The sequence below is a fragment of the Ceratina calcarata genome, unplaced genomic scaffold, assembly GCF_001652005.2.
Source record: "Ceratina calcarata isolate Rehan_Ccalc_2016 unplaced genomic scaffold, ASM165200v1 scaffold106, whole genome shotgun sequence".
NCBI lineage: Eukaryota > Metazoa > Arthropoda > Insecta > Hymenoptera > Apidae > Ceratina > Ceratina calcarata.
In genome coordinates this window covers 368,889-376,857 of record NW_017131496.1, presented here as the reverse complement: position 1 = coordinate 376,857, position 7,969 = coordinate 368,889, and positions in this window count along the sequence as shown.

Genomic DNA, 7,969 nt, shown 5'->3' with positions numbered 1-7,969 from the left:
AAGTTTGATTTCATGATTTTCCAGATTTCATCGGGCATAAGTTTCTCTCGATTTGCAATTCCGAGGTGGGAAACTTACAAAAGCGTCATAACTACAGATACTGATAAATCCGTTGGCCTTGAGATCTCAGGGGTGTCTCGGGCGTTGAATTTTTCAAACGGCGACGACGGATCGGCCGCGAACGATCATCTTTCGCAAAAGACTACTCGCCGCGGTATTTGCGACACTCGAGGCTCGAGAGAAGCCCAGAGGAGATAACGAAAGAGCCGACTGGGCTGGTAATAGAGCGACGACGCGAGTGTTGGAACTGCTGAACGACGGTTAAGGTAGATCTTTGGTAAAGTGATAGCAGAAGTGGCTTTCGTTTCTCATTTCTCGTGCCCGGAGTATGTCTCTATAGCGCGACAGGAGAGGAGTCCCGCTCCGCGCTGGACCGCTCGTTCAACCACGATCTCTCGAGCCCGAACGTTTAGCAAAGGTTTGTCTCCGTTTAATGAGCAAGCGGACTTACTACGCGGAGTCAAGGGGACAGTCGATACATTATTTACGTTCGCCTCGTTTCCTCCCTCCGTTCGATCAATGGATCGTGTGTGTACCTCTACTGGTAAAAAGTTTGCGGGGGCAGCAATTCGAACGAACGAGTCAAGTCGAAGATAATTCCTGTTCCCGAAACTTACGGCTCGTGTACGGGATAATACGAACCGGCGAGGAGTCATGCTCGAACGATCAACGAGCTAGGTATTTTACGCCCTTTCACTGTACGATTCTACGTACAAGTGTAATTATCGAATTCCTCGGGAGTGAATAATTAGGATCCCGTTTTCTGGGAACCAGTACTTTTTCCTCGTCAGGTTTTTACGAACTTTTCAAAATTCTATTTTCCCGAACGCGATGCTATTAAATATGGGATACGTCGAAAGCTTTTTAATTAGGGTACGCGTTTCATAGAATTTTATGTTCCCTCGAGGCGAGAATTAAATTTCGTTCCTCGTGCGGTACGAACGAATTATTTTTTTTCCAAATCGATTGAAACGAGGCGGCAGCCGGAAGGATATGGAACGGTCAAACGATCATATGGAATATCGCAATCGTTAGTCGCGAGGGTTACTCGTTTCGCAGGACGTTTCCACGGCTGTCAAACGTCGCTGGAACCGGGTCAGGATCCACGGTCCAGTTGTTACAACTGTTGAAACTGATTAACAGATACCGCCTATGAACACCGTGGCACCCTTTGTAACAGTTGGTTTATCGCTAGTCAGTTCCTACGCGATTTTCCCCCCCGTTCGTTTTAAGGAAAATCTGCACTATAAATCAAAACGATGACAAGCTTCGAATTTTGAAAATAATTATTCCATAGTAAAATCATGAATTTTTTATGAAGATTCACGAGCTTGCTTNACCTCATATATCCTGAACATCCTTAATTCTGTCACGCTCGACAATGCCAATGAATCGAGATAGTTACGCGAGCAACCGACTTTTTTATAAAGAGTTCAACTTATGTACTCAAGGGTAAGTACGTGCATATAAGAGTCAAACGAATAAACCGAGCCAAATAGGATTAACCGGCCGTACATAAGAGAGGCGGTTCTCTTTTTTTCCTACGCCGGGGATATTCGCCGTGCATTGTCGCGGTTATGCCTGGTCAAGACAGCTCGCGTAGGAGAGAATAGCAAGTAGAACGGGGATTACGAACAGGTGAATACTTCATGTTGAGACCTGCATGGAAACTCGCGGAATGATAATACTTTAGTAGGCACGGGCTGCCGCGGCCGTCTCAACGGGCTATCACCGCCCCCGTTTCTCCCCGGACACAACCCTTTCTTTCCCCCTTAACGAGGCCGGATTATTCTTAACTAGAAAAAGAAATATTTTTCTGTCCACCGTTCACGTCGTCCCTCCTTTTACCCGTGACGGTAATTATTACCGAGTAACGACTTACTTCCTTATTTTAATATTTCTATCCGCGAGCCAACGTAACGCGCGTTATTCCTCCTACCGCTAATTACGGCGGTTAGTAATTACTCCGCATCTCCTTTGTCGCGATTCTGCTGGAATAAAATCTACTCTCGTGGAAATTTCGCGCAATTAACTCGTTCCGAAGATACGCGAAGAATTGGGAATATTCGAACGTTAGATCAATCATTGGTTCAGAGGGCATGATAGATATGGACGACTTGTACTTTCGTACTGGTTTCGGTCTCTTCTGGACACCCGGGGTAGCAAAAAGGGGCCAGAGACCGAGACGACAGCCTCGTAGGTGAATTGCTTTTCGGGATGGAATTGCACGATAGAGATCGTTCGCAATAACTGATCCGCCCACCACCTCCTTCTCCTCCTCCTCCTCCTGTTCCCTTAGCTCACCCGTCTCTTGTTTCGTTCCATCTTCCTGTTCGCTGCTTTTGATAACTCGGTTCGACAGCCGGCTGGCTGACCGTGTGCCCCTGTCCCGCGGATCTTGTATCGGAGGCACGTATCGTTCTGTCGCGATTTATCATTGAGATAGCTGTACCGGGCAATGTTGTTACCCGAACGCCGCCGCCGATAAAGATCACGTACGCTCGTCGGAGATCTACGAGAAAGTCCCGTGGAGAATTGTCGTATAAGCGGATCGAAACATACACCGACGTATTGTATTGTATTGTTTATTTACCATCCAATAGAAAAAAATTGAAGATTCTTATTTCGTATGTAAAATATGCAGGATTTAGTTCAGTACGAGCTATTAAATTCAAAAGATATTCGGACGCCGATTATAGTCGGCACCCGTACACACAGCACGTCGCGCGGCCGCCGACTATAGTCGGTGTCCGTAGCGAAAGGGTTAACCGATGGCATGCGAAACACGAGAAAACTATTATTGCGGTACGCAATGTGTTAAGATCGCTTATGGTGGCGAGTGAATCGACGAAAGATAAATGTGCCGGAGAGGCCGATCCTCCGGACGGTATTTATCGTCGTTCCACTTGGTTATTCATTCTCGACGTAAATCATTCAGATTTCTTTAATCGTTTCCCAAAAACAATGTGCGACCGAGAAATGGGCTAAGCGATTCTACGGTTATTCCGATTTTATGAATGGACGCGATTCTTTCGAGGATATCCGGAGCATTGGCCACGAATCTCAAATAGGAAGTCGTCGTACGTCGAGAGTAACCAGCGGTGGTAATACCGAAATTCTCACAGAGTAGAGGCACTCGTTGGTAGGAGACAAGCAGAGGGTAACGACAGTTTCGGGCAGAAATTTCTTTTCAACCGGAGGAAATTACTCCCGTCGAAGATGCTCGCGAGGATGTAAAGAGCTCCGGGACTGCGAAGTATGAAACGAAATCAGCGAGATGCCTCCGTTGAGTATGCAACGTCCGGAAGTAAACGAATATACTTTCAATAAATTTACAATTTCTCGCTCAAAGGAATACATAATCGTTCAGTTTTGAAGTCGCGAGCCTCTCGCGCGCGCGCGCGCGCGCGTATCCGAGAGATCCTGGACTGCCTCGCGTACCATCGAGCAGCTCTGGGAATATCACGTCCGTAGAATCTGCATAAGCAGCCGCGACGAAACTGCACGGAGAAGCCAGAAACGTGGCGGCGTAAGTCGGCTTCATAGCGGAGCCACTTTCCATTTCACTCCTTTACACAGCTGTTGATTACTTCCGACGGGGTTAAGCAAAGCCGGGGACAAGTGAAAGAGGAGAAAGGGACGGCCCGGCCGTAGTGCCTCTGGCACCCTATTGTATCAACTTTCAAGTTCAGACGATAGAAACGTCGCGCTCCGTTTTTCGCCGCAGATTCTACTTATCGTCCGCGCCGCGAGAACACCCGTCCGTCAAGCCTAATTCCACCTCGACTTTCCCCGTCGGTGAAAGACCATTTTTAACACCAGAACTACTAAACCAGACGAAATCATTTTAAACGGAGAAATGAATACATAAAAATCGTCGGTAGTTCCAGTGTTGAATAAACGCAATTTTCCTAAGGAATAGGAATACGTCGAATCGTAAGTGGCATTAGTTCCGCGTGGTCGGCCTCTACGTCCTCTGGATAGGATTCAATATGAACATTTGTAAAAGTGCTACGAACACCCCGGCGATCCGTCGCAGTATATTAGAAAAGTAAAAAAGTTCCGGCAGGACGCGTGAATGGAGGCCAGCAACCGGATTCGTACGATATGACGTTTTTCACCGTAACGTTCCCGGATCGTTTTCGCAGTCCGAGTCCGAATTCTGTTGGCCGAAGGCTCGTTCCTCGAGATGACGAACGGCGCGACACGTAAGAAACCAATTTTAGGATCAGCTGCGCCCAGGACGAATGATCACTACGGATTCGGTAAGAAAGATTGGAGAAAAACTGAATCGGTCCCACCGCCGCGCGTCCGCGATCTATCAGCGTTCCATTATTCCCGACGGTCTGTCACGATCCTGTAGTAGACATCGTTCTTTCCCTTGACGAACGATAACCAACGATACCGTGAATCAACCGAACGATTACATGCTTTCAGATTACAAATAAATTATCTGATATCGAAAATAGTGTCACAGGTTATTAATCGACTGCTGTGTAATCTGGACATATCGTGCAACTGCGACTCTTTATTGAATCTGTGACGCGCTCGCAAGCCAATTGACAGTAGTAATTATTAACATCGCTTTTAAACGTTAGCTCGACATTTATTTTGCACCCGGACAGAAGCCAGGTGATTTTCAATTTTCGAATCAATCTTCTTTCTATCGAGAACGATTCGAAGCCATTTGCTACAGTTAATAACTGTCGATATTTATTTTTTTACCCCGCCCTTTTGTACGTCCACTGACGGACATCGTATTTGACCTCTTAGGCAAGGCTGAATTTTTCAAGCGGCTGTTTCTCTCTACGGCAGAGTTCAACGCGAATTACGGTACTGCAATGTGTGATAATGCTGTTCTTTACANCTATAGTGGTGCGTCGTACAGAAAGATGACATCCGCGAAAGCCACTATAGTGGCACATAGTGCCTAAAAAGTAAAAAGAAAACGCCGATCTGGGATCGTCGATTAACAATCATCTCGATTTATACGATCGTACGTTTCGTTCAAACACGCGTTAATTAAACGTACATTCATTAAACAAGATTGTAACGGTGCGCCTCTTCGTGCCGTGGATATCCCACCGTAAGTGAAACAGTATGATTTTATAATAACGCGATCGAAGGGTGTAACCGAGCCGGCGCTATTCCAATATTAATACCAATCCTAATTTGCGATCGATTTAATAAATAAAGCTCCCGGCGCCGGTTCGGAAACGCGAATTCGTTTAGTAAATATGCACTGCCTGTTGTTCCTATACATATTAAGTTAATCGAATTTCACTCGGGAGGCAATTGGTGCCGTAACTCTAGACGTTCAACAAGCCGTCCCGAAAATTTTCATCCACTGAGCGACGCGAACTTTTCGCTCAACCAATTCGCATCTAATGGACGTTCGCTTCGTTCTCGTCCAACAGAAGTTTCTCTCTCTTTTCTACGAGACATAATGCCGCGCAATCGGGGCTTGCGTTTGCATTGCTAAAAACGACACATACTCCACAGGAAGAAGTGGAGCGTTCCTTTCACTTTCAACGTCCTTTGAAACACCCTCCACAGATAATGGAGGCATTCGCGTACCGTTGTTATACATCGATAGAGAAAACGAACGGAGAAAACGTTTGTGACGTCGTCCCAGTGAGCTCGCGCCTATTGAGCCGCGTGTAACGCAAACGTTTGCATTTCGCGTGGGCGTCGATTCGCCGAGGGTCGTTGCAAGACGAGTGTCTCGTTCGGTCTACAACGATTAAACGACGATGCATGTTCCTTGCCGTGAAAAAAAAGAACGTAATGAGTGTATCCCGTCTAGTTTCCACGACGTATCATTCATTGACTTTCTCGCCCTCCGGCGATTAAAGAGGGAAAAAAACCCTCGGAAAATATTTCCTTTGGAAATTGAAGATAAAATTAACCGAAAGATAACGACTTTGTTCCATGAACAAAACCCGGATCAGTGCAACTACTATCCAAATTGCATCGGGCTTTCTTTAATTAGACGACGTGACTCGCGTCAAAATTTATAGCTGTTTAATATAGCGGCTCGGAAGTTGGCAAGTTACTCGGCAGCGACTCTTCTAACAAGCTCTACACGGGCAGGTAGCAATTGCGACGTCTAAACGTCGCCTTAACGTCGTCGGGTTTCACGCGTCTATGTATCTTCTCGTTACAGGTTGTATTAAGTCGACTCCGGTGACGCACGGATTATTCTAGTTTGCGTGACACGTTTCAACGGATAAACTGAACGACCATCATAAAACGCTGTCTTCGATCGGTTACGATTTCTATAAATTATGTTGAATTATTNATATAAGTTTATAAAAGAGCTTTTTTTATAATCTAATTAAAATTATAATCTAATAAATTTATTATTTATCGGAACGTCTTTGAATTCTATCCGGGAAACAGTCACTGTCCGAGGTTCGTCAGGTAGGCTTGTAATTTTCCGCGGTTGTCGACTGACAGACGTTCACCAACTTTCTACTTAAAGCAATATCCCGAGGATCGCAAAAATGTCGGCCATTAGAGAGTTCCGTGACGAGTTCCTCTCCGTCTAAGACGCGGACCACCGCGGGTCAGGGGGTAGGGGGTGGAATTCTTTTGTTCGAACGGGGTCGTATGTATGGATGCGCGCCGTCGTATAAAGGAGATATTTTTAAGCCGGGGAGGAGCAGAAAAGCAGCTTGGCCCATTGAAGGACGCATTATACGGGCAGAAAATAGTCCGTCATAGACCGCCAAGTGTTTCTTCCTTAATTTGAAACGCGCTCCAAGCTTTCTCTCCGACGTTACGCCGTTTATTTTTCAATTCAGGTTAATTCGCGGTGCCACCCCCGCCCCTCGGGACGGCCAATGAATCGCCGTTCGAGATTTTAATTGCGCCTTCCTCCGATCTCCCGCGAAAGAAAACACTTTCGCCAATCTTAATTCCTAATTGGTCGCGTCGAGATTATTCGTAGAATAGCAACTAATTTCGTTCGGGCGACGGCGAAAGTGTATTTATATGAAAAGCAAAGCGGGAGACGACGGGTCGGATTTATGCCGCGGACACACAGTAGCTCTTCTGCTATTTCTTTCCAACCGGAGAATTTTCGTATTCCATTGTTCTCTGGCTATTCACCCCGAATCAGAGAAAATTCCGAGATAAAACTTTCCTACCTCGCCGCGAGGTCCATTCTTATCCGTTTCTTATTCCTCGAATTATTTCATCCCCGAATCAATTTTTTTCTCAAACTGTAATTATACTCGCTTTTAGCCAGCGCTGCATTTAATGAAACGACGATTGCTTTTGAAAGCGCAGGACCGAAACGAACGCGTTTTCGATCGACATGAGGCGAGGCGAGGCGTCGACGTCGACGTCGACGTCGTCGCTCGATTACTTTCGCCCGATGATCCCGTTTACCGTAGGAGCGATTAATTATTAATTCGACGCCGGGTAGAGGATTCGACGGGGAGAAGAGTACTCGACAAAAGGTTTAACTACATCATTATTTCGATTATACGCCGCGAGCTTTGAATTTCAATGGGAGGTTCTCCCCGTCCATTTCTCACAGTCCCCCCTGCCCGCAGGTTCGGTCGCGATGGATAAACGTTTATTCGCGGGAAATAACTTTTCTAACAGATTTACGTTCTGTCTCGGCTAGACTGACCGCCCGGCTGCGCACCTCGAGCCTCGTTACCAACCCGCTTGCAAACGTTCTAATTGACTCCAAGACCCAGTGTTCGTTACAAAGGAACTTTTTAACATCCCCTAATTAATGTTAAGCGACACAGTTACCTAATTACGAATGTTCATCCCTCCTTTAGATTCGCCCCCGGCGCACATTTTTTTATTTTTATTTCAATAAGCATTAAGTGCCTAAACGACCCATACAGCTTTACAATGATATTAACATAAATTTTATATACATATAAAT